The sequence below is a fragment of the Loxodonta africana genome, chromosome 3 (genome assembly GCF_030014295.1).
Source record: "Loxodonta africana isolate mLoxAfr1 chromosome 3, mLoxAfr1.hap2, whole genome shotgun sequence".
Classification (NCBI taxonomy): domain Eukaryota; kingdom Metazoa; phylum Chordata; class Mammalia; order Proboscidea; family Elephantidae; genus Loxodonta; species Loxodonta africana.
The window spans coordinates 43,323,248-43,346,444 of record NC_087344.1 but is presented as its reverse complement, the minus strand read 5'-3'; the positions used below and the strand labels follow the sequence as shown (position 1 = coordinate 43,346,444).

General features: G+C 37.1%; 1 protein-coding gene across 10 annotated transcripts in view; it reads left to right on the top strand.

The window, feature by feature from the left end:
* Window positions 1-23,197, top strand: part of RERE (arginine-glutamic acid dipeptide repeats) — a 473,241-nt gene that overhangs the window by 38,510 nt on the left and 411,534 nt on the right. The window contains exon 1 of one of the 10 annotated variants that reach the window (XM_064281201.1): window positions 9,664-11,685. The exons of the other annotated variants lie outside the window; for them this stretch is intronic. The gene's annotated coding sequence lies outside the window, so the exon portion shown is untranslated. Of the gene's footprint in view, window positions 1-9,663; window positions 11,686-23,197 lie in introns of those variants that run through there. 10 annotated transcript variants of the gene reach the window in all.

Here is a 23,197-nt window from a genome sequence, read left to right as displayed (position 1 = left end):
TAGTGGCGCAGTGGTTAAATGCCAGGCTGCTAGCTGAAAGGTTGAGGGTTTGAACTCACCAGCCGCTCCGTGGGAGAAAGATGTGGCAGTCTGCTTCCATAAAGATTCCAGTGCCCTCGAGTCAGTTCCGACTCATAGCCTTAATCCATAAAGATTATAATCCATAAAGATTATAGCCTTGGAAACCCTGTGGGGCAGTTTGACTCTGTCCTATAGGATCATTATGAGTCAGAATTGACTCAAAGGTGATAGGTAATGGCTAATGGCAGTGAGTGTCTTTTCAAGTGCATGTTGACCATTTGAATATTCTCTTTGGTGAAATCTGTGTTTAAGTCCTTTGTCCATTTTTTGATTGGGTTGTCTTTTTATTGTTAAGTTGTAGAAGTATTTTTATGTATTTTGGATATTAGACCTTTGTCAGGTGTATAGTTCCTGAAACTTTTCTCCCAATCTGCAGGTTATCTTTTTACTTGTTGATAAAGGCCTTTGGTGAACAAAAGTATTTAAATTTTTATGAGATTCCATTTGCCTGTTTTTTTATTTTGCTGCCCCTGCTTTTGTTGTCGTATCTGATAATCCATTGTTAAAAACTAGGTCCCACAGCCATACCCCTGTGTTTTCTTCTAAAAAATTTATAGTTTTAGTTTTCACATTTATGTTTTTGATCCATTTTGAATTACGTTTTGTGTATGGCCTGAGGCATGGATCCTGATTCATTCCTCAGCATGTGGAAATCCAATTTTCTCAGATCATTTATTGAATAGACTCTTCCTTCCCTACTGAATGGACTTAGCACCCGTGTCAAAAATCAGTTGATCATAAGTTTTTATAAGTCTTGATGCAAAATCTCTAGTTTTTATTCTGTTGCTATTTTGATGAATTTAGGACAGCACTGTGCAGTAGAAAAATACTAAGGCCTTAAATATGAGCTTCATATATAATTTAAAAAATTCTAGTAACTACATTAAAAAAGTAAAAAGAAACAGGTGAAATTAATTTTAATTATATATTTTTTAACCCAGTACATCCAAAATATTTTGACATGTAAATAATACAAAAATTATTAATGAAAAATTTTTATATTCTTTTTTCATACTATTTGAAATCTAGTGTATATTTTACATTTACATCTGAATTTGGATTAGCACATTTCAAGTGTTTTAAAGCCATATGAGTCTGATGTGTACCTTCTTGGATAGTGCAGAGCTAGGGAATCATTGAAAAACAAAGCTGTGAGCCAAATGCCAGTAATATAGACGGGGAGGAAGATAGCCATTTCATAATCTTCCTGAGGATAGCTTTAATAGTTTTTTTTTTTTTTTGAGGTTATTTGGCATAGATAGGTTCATATGACCATAGTAAATTTTTGTTGCCTATGCTTAAATTTATATATCGAATTGGTAAACAGTTTAACCAGAATAAAAAAAAAAGTGTTATTATAGAATTAAAAAAATCCAGGGGCCCCAGAGCTTGGTACATCTACTCTGTCGTTTTTAAATACTAAAAAAAGAAAAAAGTAGGTGGAGAGGATCTAACTATATATATCTAAGATTTTTTAAATTGCTTTAGGGAAAATAGATCTGAAGCATATATAGCAAAATGTTAACTGTAGGTGATGAGACATAGTTCCTTTGTTATTCTCTAAAACTTGTCTATATGTTTTATGTATTTCATGAAAAAATTTAAGGATAAAAGAGCTCTTGAGTCATAAAAGTAAAACGCGAATAAAAACATTATTTGATGTATTATAAATCCTGGAAATGATACCGTGCTTGTACATTTCCATATTGACAGTATTCTTTTTTTTTGTCTTCAGTTAATACGAGTTGTAGAAAAATGGCAAATTATTTTCAGCAACTGCTTTCTTTGGATGAGACTAGTTGTGAAAGACATACCATCTGGATCTGATTTAATGTAATTTCACGTTATTGCTATAGCATTTCAAAGAATAAGTATTTCTTAGACATCTCTGTTTAGGAAGATGTTTGACTCATAGATCTTTAAATTTGGGATGTCAAATAGTAGTGATGTTTTTGGAGGTTAAAAAATTTTTTAAACCTTTTTTGATAATTCAGTCAACAAAATTCTTATTTATTTGATATTATATATTAAAGGTACAGACCAGACATTCACTTATTCAGTGGAAATAGGTCATTTTTTTTTTTTAATTTAAAGAAGTGCATTTCTTTTCCTTAGAAATACTGTTTTTTTGTTCAGTTGCACCAGGCCAAAATAAAGGTCTTATCAAAGTAAGTATGTGAATCTTACTTTGTTCCTTGATGGAATCCCAAGTTTACCTGGTAAAATTTTATTTGGAGTGAAGCTTCAAGAGAATATGTTAAAACATAGTATCTTGTATCAGGAACAAAATATTTGAAGTACTGGTAAGTTTCAGTCAAATGTACAAATAAATTATTTCTAGAAATATTTTTTCATTCAAAAAGTATATATTTCAAGAAATACAAACAGTTGAAGCCCCTACCTTCCTGGAATTTGTAGATAACAACTATTTATTTCTTGGTGTCTTTTCTTCCAGTCTCTTTTTCTAGTCATATGTATTACAAAACTGGGGTAATATTTTGGTTGGGTTTTTTTTTTTTATGTATTACAAAATTGGGGTAATGTTATATATGTAGTATATATATTTTTTTAGTATATTATAGCTTTTCCTAAAGCAACATCTGTAACATAGTTTCTCACAATATTAAAGTCTTTTAAAGCTTCATTTTAAAGGGCATTACACCATTCTTTCCTTCTTTACACCAACCTTTCATTCTTCAAAAGTAATATATGCTAATTATAAAATTTACATAATATAGAAATCTATAATTTAGCAGATAAAAGTACCTAATAGTTCTTGCCTGGAAAATAATAACTGTTAATAGTTTGGTATACATTCTTTCCAACTTTTTCTGTGCAAAGCATCTATACTATATACTTTTTTTTTTTTTTACAAAAAATGAGATTGTTTTACATGTTGTACTTCAACTTGCTTTAAAAAAATTTTTTTTTTAACTTAACCACATAATCTTGACATTTTTCCTTATCAGAGCACACACAGTCAATCTAGTTGTTAATGATTGCATGGTATTCCATAGTAAGTTACCTTAGTGCTGTAATTTAGCCTGTTCCCTACTGATAGATGTTTAGGTTGTGTCCAGTTTTTTGTCACTATGAACAGCAGTCTAGTTAACACCCTTGTCAATATTGTTACAGAAGCCTGTGAATGTTTTTGTTGGAAAAATTCCTAAAAGTAGAATTACTGGGTCAAAAGTAGCCACATTAAAAGTTTTAATAGGAATTACTTAATTAGCCTCCAGAAAGGTTTTACTAGTTTACCTTCCTACTCCTACCGTTAGTGCACTAGCCATAGGTTTTTTTTAATACTACATTTATTGAGTGCTTACAATGTGCCGATACTGTTCTACATCACTATAATCCTCCCCACATTCTTCATAAAATAGGTACTCTCATTTCCTTGGAGAGGCTACTGAGGAATACAGCTATAGTAAATACTAGTGCTGCACGTAAATTGAGTAAAACTCTTAATCAGTAGGTAACATTTCCTCTTGTATCTAGGTTTGACCAAAACACTTGATGTCACCATCATGTTGAAAATGTAGTTTTGTATAATTGACAAAGTAAAGCCCCAGTTTGGGAGTCCATGGGTGGTGCAAATGGGTAATGTGTTCGGCTGCTAACTCAAAGGTTGGGGGTATGAGTCCACCCAGAGGCTCCTTAGAAGAAAGGCCTGGTGATCTACTTCTGAAAAATCAGACATTGAAAACCCTGTGGAGCACAGTTTTACTTTACACGCATGGGGGTTGTCATGAGTTTGAATCGGCTCGATGGCAACTGGTGGTAAAGCCTTAATTGTCCAAATGGACCCATTTGTTGTCTTTGAAGAAGTACAACCATATTGCTCCTTAAAAATGAGGATGATGAGACTTTGTCTCAAGTACTTTGGACATGTTATCAGGTGGGACCAGTCCCTGGAGAAGGACATCATGCTTGGTAAAGTAGAAGGTCAACAAAAAAGGGGAAGACCCTAAATGAGATGGGTTGACATAGCAGCAGCAACAATGGGTTAAAACAGCAATGATTGTGAGGATGGTGCAGGACTGAGCAGTGTTTCATTCTGTTGTATATAGGGTCAGTATGAGAACCAACTTGGCGGCATCTAATAAAAAAGGCATCTAATAACAATAGAAATATATGTAAGTATAAATGTATATATATTTTTCTTTCTTAACTAGGTACCTCCTCTGTGTCAGTTACTGCACCTTGCAAACACCTTACTTAATCTACGCAATAATCTTGTGAGGTGAGAATGTTCTCCGTGACAGATGAAGACATTATGCTCAGTGATACCAACTCTTTGTACTGTAGAAGACAAAACTTGTAGTTGTTTCAAACTTTATTTTACAAGATCTTCAATATATTCATGTATTTCAAAAATAATACATCTGCTCCTCACTTACTATCTCCTTATCTGACCTTTGGCACTTTACAATAATAAAAAACCTACTATCTGACTACTTTGCGCATTGTGAGCTGGCAGGCGTGGCAAAACAGAGGATCTCTGGACATCTTTGGGTAGCTGAGCTACACTCCCCTGCGCCCCTCCTTTCCCTCCTGCTGGCAGGGGTGCTGAGTTCAGCTGCTGCATGGGGTCAGCCTCCTCCATGACCATGGCTGAGCAGGTAGCACCCAGACTGTGGGCATCCTGCTCTAGATTCCCAGCTCCAGTGCCTCCTGAGGCCCTGCAGCTCAAAACTGCTGGTGGGTGAGAAGGAAGGAAAGACAGACGCATCCTGTAGGGTGTTTGGAAGAAATGTGTTCAAGTTTAATGACATCCGAAAGTGAACTGAAAAGGGCCTGATGCCTCTGCCTCTCAGGTGACTTGCAGGCCTGGAGGGCAGGGCAGGCTTGGGATCAAGAACTCAGGGCTTGCAGGGGTGGGAGTGAAGCCCTGGAGGCGGCTCTGCGAGAAAAGCTCTGACCCAGCACAGGAGGAAGGTGAAGTGGTTAAGCCCTGGCCCCTCCGGTCACACAGTCTAGCTTTATCCAGCCTTGTCTCCTCCAAGCCTCCTTCTCCACAGAGGAACAATCCATAACCGGACTCATCACAGTGATGAGCACATCAGTATTGTTTTTGTTGATAGCTGACATCAGGTCAGTTGTGACACATAGTGACCCTATGTATACCAGAACAAAACAGTGCTCAGTCTTTTGCCATCCTCACAGTCATTGCTATGTTTGAGCCCATGGTGCGATTCCTTTTTTGCTGATCTTCTGCTTTATCAAGCACGATGTCTTTGTCCTGGACAGGTTCCTCCTGATAATGTGTCCAAAGTACGTCATCCTTGCTTCTAAGGGTATTCTGGCTATACTTATTCTGAGACAGATTTGTTCCTTCTTTTGGCAGTCTGTGGTATGTATATTCAATATTATTCACCAACACCATAATTCAAAGGCATGAATTCTTCAATCTTCCTTGCTCATTGTCCAGGTTTCACATGTATATGAGGCAATTGGCTTGGGTCAGGCTCACCTTAGTCCTCAAAGTGACATCTTTGCTTTTTAACACTTAAAAGAAGTCTTTTGCAGCATATTTGCCCAATGCAGTATTGATAAGTGAGGAGTGGATATAATGTGTTTTACAACCTTTAAAATGATTTGGGAATTCAGTGTCTTAAGATCATCATTCTGAATTAGACAATACTTTTATTTTTATTTGCAAACCCTGGTGGCGTAGTGGTTAAGTGCTATGGCTGCTAACCAGAGGGTCAGTAGTTCGAATCAGCCAGGTGCTCCTTGGAAACTCTACGGGGCAGTTCTACTCTGTCCTATAGGGTTGCTATTAGTCGAAATTGACTTGACGGCACTGGGTTTTGTTTTGTTTTTGTTCTTATCACCTGCCTACCGTGTTATGCCTGGGCAGTCGTTTCATGGGTTAGTTATTCTTGTGTAGTACAGATTGGGCTGGAAATGCAGTATTTTAAGTAAATATTCCTTATGTGCTTGTTTTTTTTTTTTTCTTCTTATGATTGCTTCTTTCCTAAAAATAAGATGCAACAGAAGTTTTTTTTTCCCAGGTAAATAAGGAATTTTATTCTTTCATATCATTGCCACAAATTAATGGAAAATGCCCTTAGATTTAAGATTTTTAAAAATAGTTTTTAGGTTTAACTTTTTCCTCTAACCAGGGTGGTTTATATGTCAGGAATTGTTTCTTAAGTTGATGATTGTGGTCTGTGGAGCCTCCTTGTCCCTTACCTTGTGCAAACAGCTTTTGCAGCCCTTAGCCTAGAACAGGGGTCTGCAGTCTTTTTCTGTAAGGGGCCAGACAGTAATTATTTTAAGTTTTATAGTCTGTCACAGCTACTCAACTCTGCTGTTGTAGCCCCAAAGCAGCCACGGACAATATGTAAACAATTGGGCGTGGCTGTGTTCCAAGAGAACTTTATTTACAAGGACAGTTTGGGACTTTGGGAAGTAGGTTGCAGACAGACCCCTTGCTTTTAGAAGATGCATGATAAACACTTACCCTGTGAAGACGGTATGCTCCTCCTCTTAAGTATACTGGTTACTCTTGGAACTTAGGTTTTGAAATAGGTTCTTTTGTCCTCTAGTCCACCACATGCACGCTGTTTAGGCTGCATGAGTCTTGCCTTAAAGGAGTTAGAACTCTCTTAAGGCTCTTCTTGGGCAAGGATCATTGTTGTTACACGCATTCCTAAATGAGTGGATGAATGAATTCACATATTTGTTCCTTTTATTATGTTTTAAACTTAGGACTTGTGGGCACCCTAGCTGGCCTATACATTTCTTCATTTTCTTTAGTGGAAAAGTCTACTGTGCTGTCTGTTGCATATGGTAGCTACTAGCTTCATGGGACTATTTAAATTTAAATTAATTAATATTAAATAAATTAAAATTCATATCCTAACTTGCACTAGCCAGATTTCAAGGGCTTGACAGCCACATGTGGCTACTGTATTGGACTGTGCAGATATAGAACATTGCTGTCATCACCAAAAGTTCTATTGGACAACACTGGTCTAGAATCCTGACTTAGGGATTAGAGGAAAAAGGACATGAGAGTGATCTCAAAGTATAATGAATAAGTGATACTTTTATCTTCTGGAAGAGATATTATATTTTACATTTCTTTTATGGAAAGATTTTTTTCCATGGTCAGTATTAAAATGCAGAAACACTCCTCTGTTGGTGCTGAGGTATAGCGAGGATAAGGAGCGCCCAAGAGCAGTCTCTAAATTGCACCCCGCCCCCCCATTTCAAGATGAAGAGACATCCATAGTGGTGTAGGGTCCACAGAAACGCCTTTCCCCCTCTTGTCCGGCTGCCTGAGTCAGGTGCTTTTTATATTTGTGGTGTCTTGGAATGTCATTCTGTGCCTCATCTGGCACGCCCTTGGACTTGTGCCCGGGGGCAAATGCTCTCGTCTGCTACGCTCTGATTATATAAACTGATTTTCCTCTTTTTATCTATGTATTTTTGCATTTCTATCTTTAAGTTATGGCTGAAAATAAAAATTCTAGAAACATGTTATTTTTACACCTTAGAGTAACCAAATACATACGACATTAATTAGAAGATAGTCCTCATGGCAGCTAAGTAGTTGTAAAGGAAACGGTGAAATCCAGGCCCTGTGAAGTCACGTTCTGCACACTCTAGACTAGGCCTGTGACAATGCCAGGTGGACCTTCTGTATCCTTCCTTCCACCTCGTTCTTTCTTCATCACTGTTGTTTTTACTATTCCTAAATCTAGGATTCCTGTTCCCGCCTTTCTCACCACCCATTTTTCCATTCTGTCTCTTGAACAGATGACCTCACTTCCTATTACATAGAGAGAAGCCATCAGACTGGAGCTTCTTAACTTCCAAATACTAATGCTACATGCCAGTGATATACAACTCCTTATAGTTACTGGTGTTTAAAATCAGTAGTTGAAGTTAGAAAATGTAAAACCTAGTTTTCCTTAAGTCTTAAATTCAATTTATAAATCTTACTGTTTTTTTTCATTAATCCAGTAATTTTATATAATAATACAAGAAAAATTACTTACAGGATAACTTTTGATGTGTGTGGATTAATTCAAGTTGAATAAAGTTAAAAAAAACCAAACTCAAACCAAACCCACTGCTGTCAAGTCGATTCTGACTCATAGCGACCCTATAGGACAGAGTAAAACTGCCCCATAGGGTTTCCAAGGCTGTAAATCTTTACAGAAGCTGACTGCCACATCTTTCTCCGGTGAAGCAGCTGGTGGGTTTGAACTGCCAGCCTTTCATTTAGCAGCCAAGTGTTTAACCAGTGAGACACCAGGGCTCCTGAACAGATTTAATTCCCTTTAAATATCCAGTTCCATCTATAAATATAATTAACATTAAATTGCATTTAAAAATTGAATAAACAAATGCCTGCCTGGGAAACCTTACTACCTCTCAAAACCTTCTCCAAGTACTTATACAGTCTTTGTAAATATAATTCAACTTGAAAATGCAGCGAATCTCCCTTAACCGAAACATGTCTTTCTGTGTTCCTGGTTTCTGTAAGTGCAGCTCAATTATTCAAGGTAGAAACTCTGGGAAGTATTGACTCCCTCTCATCTCCCACTGTCTGTAATCAAGTATTGCTTCCTTTTCCTCCATTTTTTCCTAGTGCCGCTACCCTAGTTCAGGCCACTGTCTCTTACCTGAGTTACTTTATAATAACTTCCATACAGGTCTGCTTGTTCAGATCATGTACCCGCCCAGTGTTCTTCACCATTGTGAATGTTTTTTTTTTCATTTTGTTTTATAACTGCCTTGTTGGTATAATTCATACACTATACAATTGAAATTGCTGGGTCCTTAGTAACTCGATGTTTAACCATTTGAAGAATTGCAAAGCTGTTCCTGAAATGGCTGCACAACTTTACAGTCCTACTAGCAATGTATGGCGGTTCCAGTTTCTCCACATCCTCACCAACACTTGTGATTACCTTTATAGCTATTCTGGTGAGCGTGAAGTGGTATCTCATTAGGGTTTTGATTTGCATTTCTTTGATGCCAAAGGGGGGCCCTGGCGGTGCAGTGGCTAAGAGCTTGGCTGCTAACCAAAAGGACGGCAGTTCAAATCCACCAGTGGCTCCTTGGAAACCCTATGGGGCAGCTCTACTCTCTCCTGCAGGTTCGCTATGAGTTGGAATTGACTTGACGGGAATAGGTTTGGTTTTTTTGGTTTGACGCCTAATGATGAGCATTTTTTCTTGTGCTTGTAGGCTCTTTCCTATCTTCTTTGGAACCTTTCAATCTTTAAAAAATACAAATTTGATTGTATTAGTTCCCTAGAGTCTTCCAGTCCTCCCTTATCTTAGAACATTCTTCCCTTCTTTGCCTAGTTTACTCCTACACATTTAATTTTTGGGCTTCAGCTTAGATGTAATTTCCTTTGGAAAGCCTTCCCTGGAAACTCTTCCTCTCCCCCCTTTATTAGCAGTTAATCCACCATGTTGTAATTTTTTATCTAGACTTCCTTTCCCAACCAGTCAGCAGGGATTGTGCCTGCCATATAGTTGGCCAAATGGCTGTAGCATTCTTCTTTTTTTTTTTTTTGAAATTCTGTCTTGCAATTTTAATTGAACTTGAGGCAGTATTCTATGATCTTTGTGTATCCTTTGTTCCCCTCACGGTTTTACAGATGACACTAGGGTAAGATCATATAGAGAGCCATTGCATTGCTGTTACTCTACACAGAGTTCTTCCCCCAGAGCCATTGGCAGTAGAGGTGATGTGAAACCTATGTGCACTGTTTTCCACTTCGTGCTGCTTCTGCCACTGGGTGAGGGCTGAATACAGAACACGCAGAGATAGCTTGTCTTTGGGGTGCTCTTTCACATGGAAGAGGTAGAGATAAGGGAAACCAGCCTCCTAGGGTTGGTTCATCCCAGGTGGTGGCAGAGGTCTGTTTGACCTTGGGTTATCTTTTTTCATGGCAATAAATATATACAGTTAACTATACCCTAGTTTTGTCTTTAGTTCCTGAATTATATGCCAGATGTTCATTTTTAATACTGCATGGAAAATCTGATCATGGGGATAGATTTTTTTTTTTCTCCCCTTCTAGTTTTCAGGAGGAAAGCTTGTTAGCATAGTGGTTAAGAGCTATGTCTGCTAACCAAAAGGTTGGCAGTTGGAATCCACCAGGGACTCCTTGGAAACTCTTTGGGGCAGTTCTGCTCTGTCCCATAGAGTCACTATGAGTCGCAGTCAACTTGACGGCAGTGGGTTTTTTGGGTTTGGAGTTCTCAAGAAGGACCTCTAATTTCTGAATTGAAGAGGGGATCAGAACCCTATGTGCAGGGCTGTACAAAACAAAACAGAATCTAGATTTATTTCTATGATTGTTACTTTACTGAGTAAATATTATCATTCTCCATCAGGATATCTGTAAATAGTCTTCTCTTTTCATTTTTGTCCTCCAAACCTGCTGTAATTTGCAGATAGGAAATTTCACAGACTAGAGCATTTCCTTTAACTCACAAGGATGTAACTTCCTTAACTCTTCCATGCCTAGATTTTTGCTGTTTTCCAGGCTGTGATGATATTTTTATTTTTATTCCTTACCTGTGATTATAACTTTGCTATGGAAAGCCTGGTGGGGTAGTGGTTAAGTGCTGTGGCTGCTAACAAAAAGGTCGGTAGTTGGAAACTCTGTGGGGCAGTTCTGCTCTGTCCTTTAGTGTCGCTATGAGTCAGAATCGACTCGACCGCAACGGGTTTGGTTTGGTTTTTTTGGTGGAGGGCAAAATATTAATTTTTCATGACTGCGTGTCACCCAGGCATTTTAAACTCATTAGTCTTCATTATTGTGGCTTAATTTTTTCATGCTGCTAGGCCCTTGCCATAAAAATGTCAGTTATTGTTGTTGCATGGATTCCAACTCATGGCAACCCCATCTGTGTCAGAGTAGAACTATACTCCATAGGGTTTTCAGTGACTGGTTTTTCAAGTAGATTGCCAGGCCTTTCTTCCAAGGTATCTCTGGGTGGACTTGATCCTGCAAGCACATTAACTGTTAGCACCACCCAGGGACTCCAGAACTTACCATAAGGCGGAAAAAAGAGGAGCTGACCTATGGAAGAGAAGTCTGAATGTTAGGAAAAGAAGTTTTCAAGAAATGAGGAGAGTGTTTTAAACAGAGTAGTCATCTCAGATCATTTAGTGCATTTTCAGAAGAAAGCCCTCTTGAGGCTTCTTTCAGAAGGACCAAAGCTGAGACCACATGACCTGATGGTTCCCAGCATTAGTGAATTGATAGATTGATGCTGCTAGACCTAGACTGGTGCTACTTTCTTCTCAGTCTTCAAATAAAATAAACACCTTTTCCTGACTATACTAGGAACCAAACAAAAATTTTAAAAGAGCTGCTTCCATAGAAATTATGATTTTCTTCACAGATTTGTTTTTAGGTTTTGTTAATAGATGCAGTCCTTTTGATAAAAAGCTTATACTATACCCAGAAAGCTGATACAGAATTTTTCATTCATTTGTCAGATATTTGAGTGTCTTATCATGTGCACCGTTTTCTTGCCAGAATCTGAGAGAGACTACTAAGGAGCTTGTCCTCTGGGAGGGAAATGGTGCCTGTATGCCTGCAACATGAGGCTGAAACTGGTAAGGGTCAAGTGAGGTACTACTAAAGTGCTACAAAGTTCAGAGGAGGAAGCAGCGACCTCTCTGGGGGTGGTGGGGTGGTGAAGGGGTTTGACAAGTTGCATGGAGGAGGCATTTGATCTTATTCTTGAAGGGATGGGAAAGTTTGGTAGGAAATGAGCTTTTGAAGGTTCGTTTTTCAGCAAGGGAGGGACATGATTATAGTTGTGCCTTAGGATGACACAACCTTGCTTGCCGAAAGGGGAGATGATTTGAAGCACTTGCTTTTGAAGATCAAAAACTAAAAGTTCTCACAACTGGACCAGTAAGCAACATCATGAAAAATGTAGAAAGTATTGAAGTTGTCAAGGAATTCATTTTACTTGGATCAACGATCAACAGCCATGGAAGCAGCAGTCAAGAAATCAAATGATGTATTGCATTGGGAAAATATGCTATAAAGACCCACTTTAAAAGCTTAGGAAGTAAAGATGTCACTTTGATGACTAAGGTGTGCTTGACCCAAGCCATGGTGTTTTCAATCACCTCATATGCATGCGAAGGCTGGACAATGAAAAAGGAAGATGGAAGAACTGACATTTGAATTATGGTGTTGGTGAAAAATATCGAATACACCGTGGACTGCCTGAAGAACGAACAAACCTGTCTTGGAGGAAGTAAACAACTAAAATGTTTCTTAGAAGTGAGTTTGGTGAAACTTTCTCTTGATTACTTTGGACACATGCATTACGAGGGACCAGTTCCTGGAGAAGGGTATCATGGTTGGTTAAGTGGAGGGTCAGTGAAAAAGAGGAAGACCCTCAAAGAGATGGATTGACTCAGTGGCTGCAACATTGGGCTCAAACAGTGATTGTGAGGATGGCGCAGGACTGGGCAGTGTTTTGTCTGTTGTACATAGGGTCGGTCACTGTGTGCTAGAACCAACTGGACGACACCTAACAACAACAACAAGTAGGGGGTCAGCGAAAAAGAGGAAGACCCTCATGAGATGAATTGACACAGTGGCTGCAACAATGGGTTCATACGTACCTACTGTTGTGAGGATGAAACAGGGCCAGGCAACATTTTGTTCTACACGGGGTCTCTATGAGTCAGAACCAAGTTGATAGCAGTTAACACCAACAGCCATTTATGGGATGTTGGTGAAAGGTAATGCAAATCAAGTGGAGAGGTGGGAAAGATGTGAGAGATGTTACAGAGGTAAAATCAGTTAGATTTGGTTGGAGCAAGGCATAGTCTTAACTGGGGGGTTTTAAGCATAGTTAGTTAGGAGTATAGTATGCCATTAGGAAATTGGGAAACAGGAGGAGAAATAGATTTGAGAAGGAAGATGATAAAAAATCTGACTTCTGTGAGATAGCTGGTTGATTTTGCCATTAGGCAGATGGAAACGTGTCACAGTCAGTGTGCGTTTGGCTACTAATCTGAAGGTTGGCGATTTGAACCCACCCAGCTGCACTTCAGAAGAAAGGCGTGATTATCTGCTTCTGTAAAGATTACAGCCAAGAAAACCCTATGGAGCAGTTAGTTCTACTCTGTAACACATGGGTTGCCATGAGTCAGAATTGACTTGATGGCAGTGGGTTTGGTTTCTTTGGTTTGAGAAGCCACGGTTGAAGATGGATACTGAGAATGAGGATAGTTCAAGGTTTGAGATGGAATGAATTTCCATAGTATTGAACATTGTATCTTTATGAAGAATGTCACATTGTGAAACGTGAAAACCATCCAGTTTTAGGACAGAAGTGCTCCAGGATAGAGGGTGTTGTTTAGAGAACTCTAACTCATCCTTTGAGATTTCCTTTCTCTTTGGGGTTATTTCAGTTTGATTCTCATTTTGGGGAGATAGTAAAGCATAACGGTTGAGAATATGAGTGTGAGAGAAGAAAGACCAGTTTGAATCCTTGTTCTGCCAGGCATCAGCCATGTAACCTGTTAGAGCTGTGTAACTTCTCTGTGCCTCAATTTTCTCATGTGTAAATAGAGATGATGATACTGAAAACCTGGTATTGGTCTGTCAATTCATGGAATAGTGTATGGAAATAATGCAGTCTGTGGTGCTTGGAACATAGTAAATGCTTACTGTAAATGGTAACTGATGTTAGTATTAGATACTTGTTGGTTCCGCTGCCTCTGATCCAAAAGGGGGCCCTGCTTCATATTAAATCTTAGGCTAAATTTGTTCAAAATATTTTTCTTTTTCCTTTGTTTTCATGCAGCATAACTGAGGCTAGCTGAATTTTCACAGTTTTATTTAATGGAGAATAAAAAGAAATAATTATTGTAAATACAAAAAAAAAGTAGAAATACCAGATTTAGAATGGCTGGGTTTCTGATCCTATGGTACCCTGGTTCCAAAGTTTGGTATAGCTTCATATTACCTGTTCCCTGTTTCCTGTTCCCATTCCCTATGACCCCTGGCCCTCCACGTGGTGGCCCTTACTTTCCACATTAGGCAAATTGTCTCTCACACCTCTACTAAGCTCTCTCCAAATACACAATAACAAAGTGGCTTTTCTGACCCAGGACCTTTTCTTTTCATTCAACTTGGACTTTATTCAGCATTTTATCCAAAACTGACTTTTCTCGACTGTGGCAGTTGTTCAGATTGTAAATGATACATAAGTGATTGTTCAAATTTTGTAGGCCTGGAGCATTCCTGTCCTAAAACTGGAGTGTTTTCAGGTTTCACAATGTGATATTCTTCATAAAGATACAACATTCTACTTGTAGAGAATTCATTTTGAGTCATTTCTCAGATAATTCTCTTTTTCCCAAGGTCAATGGAAAATTGACTTTGATCAATTAGAGTTACGCTGTGTAATAGTGCTGTAAACCCATTGCCATGGAGTCGATTCCGACCCACAGTGATTCTTTAGGAAAGCATAGAAGTGCCCCCATAGGGTTTCCAAGTCTGTAACCTTTACGGAAGCAGACTGCCACATCTTTCTCCTGTGGAGCAGCTTGTGGGTTTGAACTGATGGACGACCTTTTAGTTAGAAGCCAAGCACTTAATTGCTTTGCCACCAAGGCTCCTTAATAAAAAAACCAAACCAAACCCACTGCCGTTGAAGGCTCCTTAATAGTGGCATAATAATCAGTAAGTGCTTACATGTATATAATAAAAATTATCACATTTATCAGCAGGAATGTTGCCCCTCACATTTGAATTTTGTAGTGTTTTCTTTATGTATATTCAATTTTGTATTATCCTAACTTTTTTATGGCTGTTTTGCAGTTGAGCCTGGTGGGTGTATAATTGCACACAAGTAGCAATCAAAACAGAAGAGTGACTTAGTTATTGGAATACAATTGGAACTCAAATCTCCTGATTTTGGTTTTTTAAATAAAACTATATACTAAATCATATTCTCCAAAGGAGAGGATAAGGAAAATTGCAGTCTCCAATATATTTTTGCTTTCCTTTCTTTAGGAAGAATTTGCTTTGAAAATTTTTCACTCTCTTGTAAAGTAACTGCAAATGTCTTTCATTCCCCTTTTTGAAAATTTGAATTTTGAAAATTTGTTCCTCTGATAAAATTATGGGAAAATCTGTAAACTCTTGGTCCCTTTTTATGGAGCATCACATTTAGTGTTCAGTTGATTAATGATGCAGGAGAGAATTTCATTTTGGCCATGTGGTTCATTTACTTAGAAGTGGGTGGATAAAGAGTTGCCAGTGGTGTTTCTTCAGTGTTAACTTTAGAAAAAATTGATTAGTTAGTAAAAGAAGAAATGGAACTATAACTTGCTAAGTAGGGGAAGTTCATACAGGGCAGTGGTTATTAGAAATTAAATTTATTTAGCAGGAACAGGAAAATGTTTATTTGTGACATTTGCCAGTTTTTGATACTTTTTTTTTTTTTTTGCTATGTGTTGAATAGCAAGATAGCTTCATTATCTTTCACCTTTATTATTACCATTGAGAGCATTAAGAAAAATAAGTGGCTTTCTAAGGAAGGAATGACTTTCAGAATTTCAAACCTGCTAGAACTGAAGAGATTATTTTCAGTGCCAAATTAAAATAATTGCATGCTTTTCTCCTAACGTAAAGTGATCCCGATTTTCAAAGAGAACTTTCAAGAAGATATGCTAGTACAGCAAAACAGACTAATATTTTAGAAAGAATATTACCAGTAATAAAAGGACAGAACTATGATAGTTTGATGCATTAATTTTAATAACTTTTTTTTTATAGCTCTGTAGTCAGGATGAGAAAAATTAGCAGAAATACGGTTCTCATTTTTATTGTACTGAATTTATCATATGGTGTGCTGTCTTTCCTTCAGATGCGGAATCAGGATTTAGGTCCTTTTTATTTAAAAGAATGTGGGTGAAGCTAATTTTCTATAGCAGTAGAATTAATTCTGTTCACTAAATATCATTTAAAACAATGTAATAAAAAATGCAATAATTTGAGTATAGCAGTCTAGACAGTAATTTCAGTTACAAGTGGTCTTTTGTCTTTTTTAATAACAAATTATTTGAGATTATTAATTATGTTTTATGAGATAGTTGCTTATAAAAATTATACTTGTTCCTTGTCCTGTACCTATTGTAATATTGATATTTTGGTTCTTTCATTGAGTTTTTTGCCTTTATCATAGTACTTATGTTCCAGTGTTCCATCACAGATTTGGGGTTCTGAATTTAAGAAACATATGTTATAAGTCTGTTCTAAGAATGCAGTTAGTTTATGTTTTGTTGATGTACCTGCCTAGAAAGTCTTTTGTTCCTCTGCAGGTTGTCAGTTAAATTGTTTGCATTTTAGTTTTGCATTCTTTTTACCAATTCCATGTACCACTTGGTGTACCATTTAGTCTTGTCTTTTACACTGCCCTTCCCCTCCATGAACTCATGATATTTAAGCTACAGGGACCACTTGTGTAGACTCCTTTTAAGACCCTTGGGGAGGGTTCCTCGACATTTTATATGTAAAATTTTGTAGTTCTTTTTTTTTTTTTTTAAATAAGTCCCCTCAAATTGTGTAAATATCAGACTCTACAAAACCTGATCTTTAAAAGTACATCTGTTATCTACTGCTGTTAGATAAAACACATAAAAGTAAATTTTAAACAAAATTTAAAAGTAAAAAGTGAAGATTTTTAGCTTTGTGTTTTAGGTAAAAGGATACAAATAGAGTATTGAGTGGGTTTGTGGGGGATGTCAGATTTAATTTATCATGATAACCATCAGTAGTGCACCAGATGTTTTGACTGCATTTAGGTTCATATTAAATTAAGCATAGCCAGTGGCCTACAAAGTCCATCTGTACTGCTGCCAAAGGTAGTGCTGAAGACAGCCGCCTTTCATGTCTGTTACCACTGCTAGCTGCTATTTTCTTCTTGCCACAATATTTAGGCTTTGGAATTGCTCATGCAAAAGTGAGCCTTTGTATTGAATTGTAATTTGTATTCTGTTAATCTGCTGTACTGAATGAAGAGGCCTACATTTTCCTCTTCATTTCAATAGATAGTTTTTATTTTTGCTTACCTCTAAGCCAATGGAAACAAATAAGATTTGTTAGGGTTTTACTGAGGCATGAAGCCTAGTGAGAAGGAAACCATTATACACAAGTGTCAGTTTGACACATGTATGCCTGAGAAGATTTTTCTATACCTCCTGCTTACCATGGAAAAAACAATTAACTTACTGGTTTTGTCATATGAACAATGTATGGAGATCTGAAAATCCCAGTATTTTATTTACACCCAAGACAAGTATTAAAATCTCTCAGAACCTTTATAAGGATTTAAACGTATACACCTTGACTTTGACTTGATTCCTATTCAATCAGCATAATCGGAGAGCACATGGATTCTTTCCCCATGAGTGAAGGTAAAACATACATCTGCAGTGTTCTTAGTATGAGGATCATTAAAATGGCAGACCTTGCAGATCAAACCATTTCCTCCCACACATACTCTGTCTTTCCTAGAAAATCATTTAGCTATCTCTGAAATTAGACCTGTAAAGCATGTGTTGATGCCAGAACAAATATCCTGAAAATTTTATCGTAATGTTGCTTTTTAAACTCCTAAATGCCCTCTATTTAAAATGGAATTCTTTTGTATTAACCTCCTTTCATATGCTAGCTTTCACTAGACTGCAGAATTGCCTGATTTGACTTTCTAATGTAACTGTAATGAATCTTCTGGGAAGCCAAACGATTGAACACACGTACTGTGTGACTCCATTGTAAAATAGTCAGTACAGTCGATGTTACTGATTAAAAAGGGAGGGGGGGGACGAAAAGGATCTGGGGGTGGGGGAGGAAAAAGAAAAACTCACTAGCATATATTAAGGCTTAAAAGCAAACATGTTCTCTGAGGGATTTCAACCTTTACCAGCGTCATGATGTGCAATAATACTTAGATTAAATATATTCAGTAACACGTTAATAAAAACATCAGGTTGGGTGGAGGTAGCGTCTGCTTTGTAAAGCCGGAATTAGGGCATATGATTACATTCGGTTTTGACACATTTATTCTGAAAAGGCTCTTGGAAAAAAAACTGGCCTATTTGCACAAGCAAATTACTCTGTGCATTATGCTTGAGTACCCAGCAGAGTTAAATATTTGCTAGCCAATAAATGCAGCACCTACATACAGCAGTGCCCAAATGTTTAATGGTGGTCTTTCAAACATGCGTCTCTTAGATACTTGGCATCTTGTTTAACAGCTGGAGAGTCAAGAGGAAAGCTTTTTCTTGATAAGTTGTAACTAATTTATCCCAGATATTTATAATTGTAGCAATATGTGTTTGGCTTATCCGTGTGAAAGAAATTGAACACTAGAGTTTAATAATTAAGGATTTATTAGTTAAAGCTAAATGTTATAATGAGCCAGATGTACGCATTGAAACAGCCATTTTTATTAGCATTTTTAAATCAAAGAGAATTGAATTTAAATTTGGAGCGCCTTGACTTTGATGAGTTAACATTTTAAAATCTTTTAAAATGAATCAAATACAAGATAAATTTCAGTAGACAGCAGCACCCACATTGAAATATCAGGATAGATAAGTAAATTAAAACCTGACTTTTTAAAATACTGAATTCTTTGTTTTGGAAAATTATAAAATGATCGTAACTTAAAATGCTTGTGAAAAGGAATAATTACAAAAATGTGTAGAATATGAAGAATTGATTTTACTTTTGGCTGAAAAAGATATAAATCACTCAAGAAGAAAAGGGAATGGTGAATGGGAATGGGAAAGTGTATTTTTATTTTATTTTTCACAGGGAAGCAGTTTTAATAATAGCTTGAGTGGTTTGATGAAGCATCCGAGGAAACTCCCAGGAGAGGAAGATTATACTGGAGAAGGATCTCTCTATGAATCATTTACACTAACCTCTTGCTGCATTTTTAATAAACGATGATTGCATTTCATAAACAGACCTTTAAAAATTAAAATAATATTGATCCTTCCTCATTTAGGTCTATTAAAATAACATGCTATACATCTCTTTCTAATAGTGCAGGACAGATTATTATTATTATTTTTAACAACACACATACAGTTTAATAAATTCTAAATAAAAAATTTTAAATATGACTTTGATTAAAATATTTTTGGAAAATATTTTTCTTTGTATTATCTGTGAAAGCAAACTTTATATATTACAAGGAGGTTTCAAGTTTGGCACTTTAAATTTTTTTCAACATGAACTCTCTTTGGTTAGTTTCATTTATTTTTCTTTATTTCTTTTGATCTTATCAGTTTCCTACAAAGGAAACAGTTTTATTACTTCAAACATTAAGTAAGAAAGGGGACTGGCTAGCTATCAGGAAACCTTGATTCATTTATAGTTTTATGACCAAGGGCAGGTCATGTTATTTGTGTCCCTTCAATGAGGGTAAAATATGTGTTGTTTGAAGTTTTCCAAATTGCCATTTTACAGTTGCGTATCATTTTCCTAGGCTCTTTTCTGTACCTGAATATCGCTTGTAAAAGTCATAGTCATCATGTAGTGTAATGCCTTCCGTATGTTATATAACTAGACGATCATATTGATAGTGTTACTTTTTTTATTAATGAAAAAGTTTCTGCGCTAAAGATTCTGTTTAAGAATATAAAACTGCAAGGAGGTGCTTCTCTTAGGTGAAAGGATTAGAAATACAAAGCAAAGTCAAAATTCAGCATCATATGACACTCTCTTGGATGACAGCCATTTTCCCCCCTTCCATTTGTAAAGGTGGCACAATGAAGTGGATAACAGCACAGAGTCAGGAGGCACTCAGCCTGGGTTCAAATCTTGACTTTACCACTTGCTAGCTGTGTGACATGTGGACAAATTACTTGGCCACTATATCTCATTGCCATCTGTGAATATGAGTAGTGTCCCTTCAAGGGCTGTTATGAGGATTGAATTGTTAAGAGCTGTTTAGGTTTTAGCTATTTCTGTATTATTTATTCTTTCTTTTTCTTTTAAATTTTTTGCAGTCTTTAATGAGAGCAATTGCATTTTAGTTATGGAGTGTTCTTTTTGTACAATCTAGTGGTGACTTAATACAAGAATATAGGATTTAGTTAGTGCAAGAATATAAAACTGTAAAGGAAGTGCTTCTCTGAGGTAGTCTATGGAGTTAACACTGGGACTTTGTTTAGTTTACTAGTTGCAGTAGGAATAAGCACAGTACTTTGGCTTCTCAGAATAAAAAACCATGCATATTCTACATGTCCTTTCACTGTATTGTAGAGGGGATCAACAGAGCAAAACTAACCAGGCTGGCATGTGTTTGACTTTGGAATAGATCAGGTCCCTGGAAGAAACATGGGATTTGCCCACCTCTACCCTCCCCTCTTAAATTCTCCTGTCAAAGAGGTTTTCAGGTAGGTGCCAAGTAATGAAAATATGCGTCCTATCAGAATATTGCCTTCATTACCTTGTTGTTAGGTGATGCCCCTTTGATTCTGACTCATAGTAACCTTCTGTACAACAGAAAGAAACGCTGCCTGGTCTTACACCATCTTCACAATCCACGCTGTATTTGAGCCATTGTTGCAGCCACTGTGTCAGTCCATCTCATTGAAGGTCTTCCTCTTTTTTGCTGATCCTCTACTTTACCCAACAGGGTGTCTTTCTCTAGGAACTGGTCCCTCCTCATACCATGTGCAGAGTATGTGAGACAAAGTCTTGCTATCCTCACTTGTAAGGAGCATACTGGCTGTACTTTTTCCAAGACAGATTTGTTTGTTCTTCTGGTATTTCATGGTATATTTAATGTTCTTCGGCAGCACTGTAATTCAAATGCATCAGTTCTTTGGCTTCCTTATTCATTGTCCAGCTTTTGTATGGATATGAGGTGATTGAAAACACCGTGGCTTGGGTCAGGTACACCTTAGTCCTTAAAGTGGCACCTTTGCTTTTTTTTTTTTTTTTGCACCTTTGCTTTTTAATACCTTAAAGAGGTCTTTGGCAGCAGATTTGCCCAATGCAGTATGTCATTTGATTTCCTGACTGCTGTTTCCATAGTCCTTGATTGTTGCATCCACGTAAAATGAAATCCTAACACTATCCTCTGTTAGTTTATTCTGTAGTGGGTTTTGTGTCATTTGTGATGCTAGAAGCTCTGCCACTGGTATTTTAAATACAAGCAGGGTCACCCATGGCAGGCAGATTTCAGCAGAGCTTCCAGACTAAGACTAGGAGAAAGGATCTGGCAATCTACTTCTAAAAAATATTGGCCAGTGAAAATCCTATAAATAACAGCAGAACATTGTCTGATATGGGGCTGGAAGATGAGCCTCTCAGGTTGGAAGGTGCTCCAAAAAAAAAAAAAAAAAAAAAATTGTGAGGATGGCACAGGATGGGGCAGTGTTTTTTCTGTTGAACATAAAGTCTCTATGAGTCAGAATGGACTGGATGGCACCTAGCAACAACATTGAAGAATAAAGTGCTGATTCTACTCCCATTTTAAATGTTTAGTTTTTCCATTCTTAACTACAATCTTTCTACTTTCTCTTACTATATAACTACTACCGTCTTTCAGTGTAAAGAAAGATTTTTTCATACACACGCAATTTTCATCAAGAGCCAAAGGATTTTAACATAGCATTTGCTTCATTATATTATGGATACATCAGGGAATGAAAATATATGTATATTCATATATTAATTCATTTTGAAAAATACTGATTAAATTATTATTCCTTTTTTTTTTTTTTTCTTCAGGGAAAAAATCCTTACAATGGGGAAACCTTGTTGGTTATTGGCATGATATTTTCTTAGCATTTCTTCTTTCTGTCTACCATGCACAGCTTTTGACAGTTACAGAAGATGTGCACAGAATCCAGCCCTTACAGGGAATTCCCTGGGGTAACTGACTTTGATGGATCCTGGTTGCTGCAGTTAAACCAGTCTGTTTGCTAGAGTGAGCTGCTGCATGAAGCTGGGAGGATTCTGTACCCACCACTACGTCTTCAGCTTGAAGCATTTCTCTACTCTTTTTCCTGGCAGTTTATTAAAAGGAATACTTGCTACGCTTACTGTATGTTTGGTACTTGCGTAGCTTCAGCTGTCATGGTAGAGGAAAACAGTATCCTAAAACTTTTGTGCCTAACAACAGTATTTCTTTGTAGCAACTTAAGGCATTTGATATAAAGAAGTAATTGGTGTCATACATCTTCTTTCCAGTTCTGTATTTAGAGGCGCTATTGATATTTTATAAAAATCTGTGCTATTTAATGTGGGCTAGTGAGTGGCAACAGTATGATGTGTTTGGTGGCAAGCTAAAATTTAAGAACAGGAAAAAGAACATAGAATTACAAAAATCAGAGGCAGATTCTGATAGAACATCATGACTATTTGTAGATGACTAATGTCCTGGTGGCGCAGTGGTTAAAGTGTTTGATTGCTAACTGAAGAGCCGTTGGTTTGAACCCACTAGCTGCTCCTCAGGAGAAAGATGCGGCAGTCTGCTTCCATAAGGATTTACAGCCTTGGAAACCCTTTGGGGCAGTTCTGCTCTGTCCTACAGGGCGTGTATGAGTTTGAATCTACTTGATGGTAGTGGGTTTGGTTTTGAATGCAGTTCTAACTAATGATTTTTTTTTCTTTTAATGATGCTTGATAAAAAAAGTTTTTATTATTATTTTTTAAAATCCTTGGCCTTTGAGTCAGAGGGTGTCTTATTTTGGGAGTGGATATTTTAAAGGCACAACATGGTGTAACAATTTAGAATTTAATAGGAATATTTAGTAGTTCTGAAAGAAACTGAAATCGATTAGCTTTGGAAACTTAAAAAAGCAAACTTAATTTGTCATTTAATCAACGTTATTCTGGAGAAAATTTAACAGTATCGCTTTCCTGACAGGAAACCTTAGGCATTAGTAGACTGATCTTTATTCAATCACCTGATACAGAAAAGTTTCTGAAGATCAAATATTAATAAAACAAACTGATAGTGTGTGAGCATGAGCTGCTTCAGTTAAGCACTTTCAGGAAGTTAACAGTTGTGAAAAAGGGTGTTGCATACTGACCTTAGATAATTGGTTCACAATTACTAGG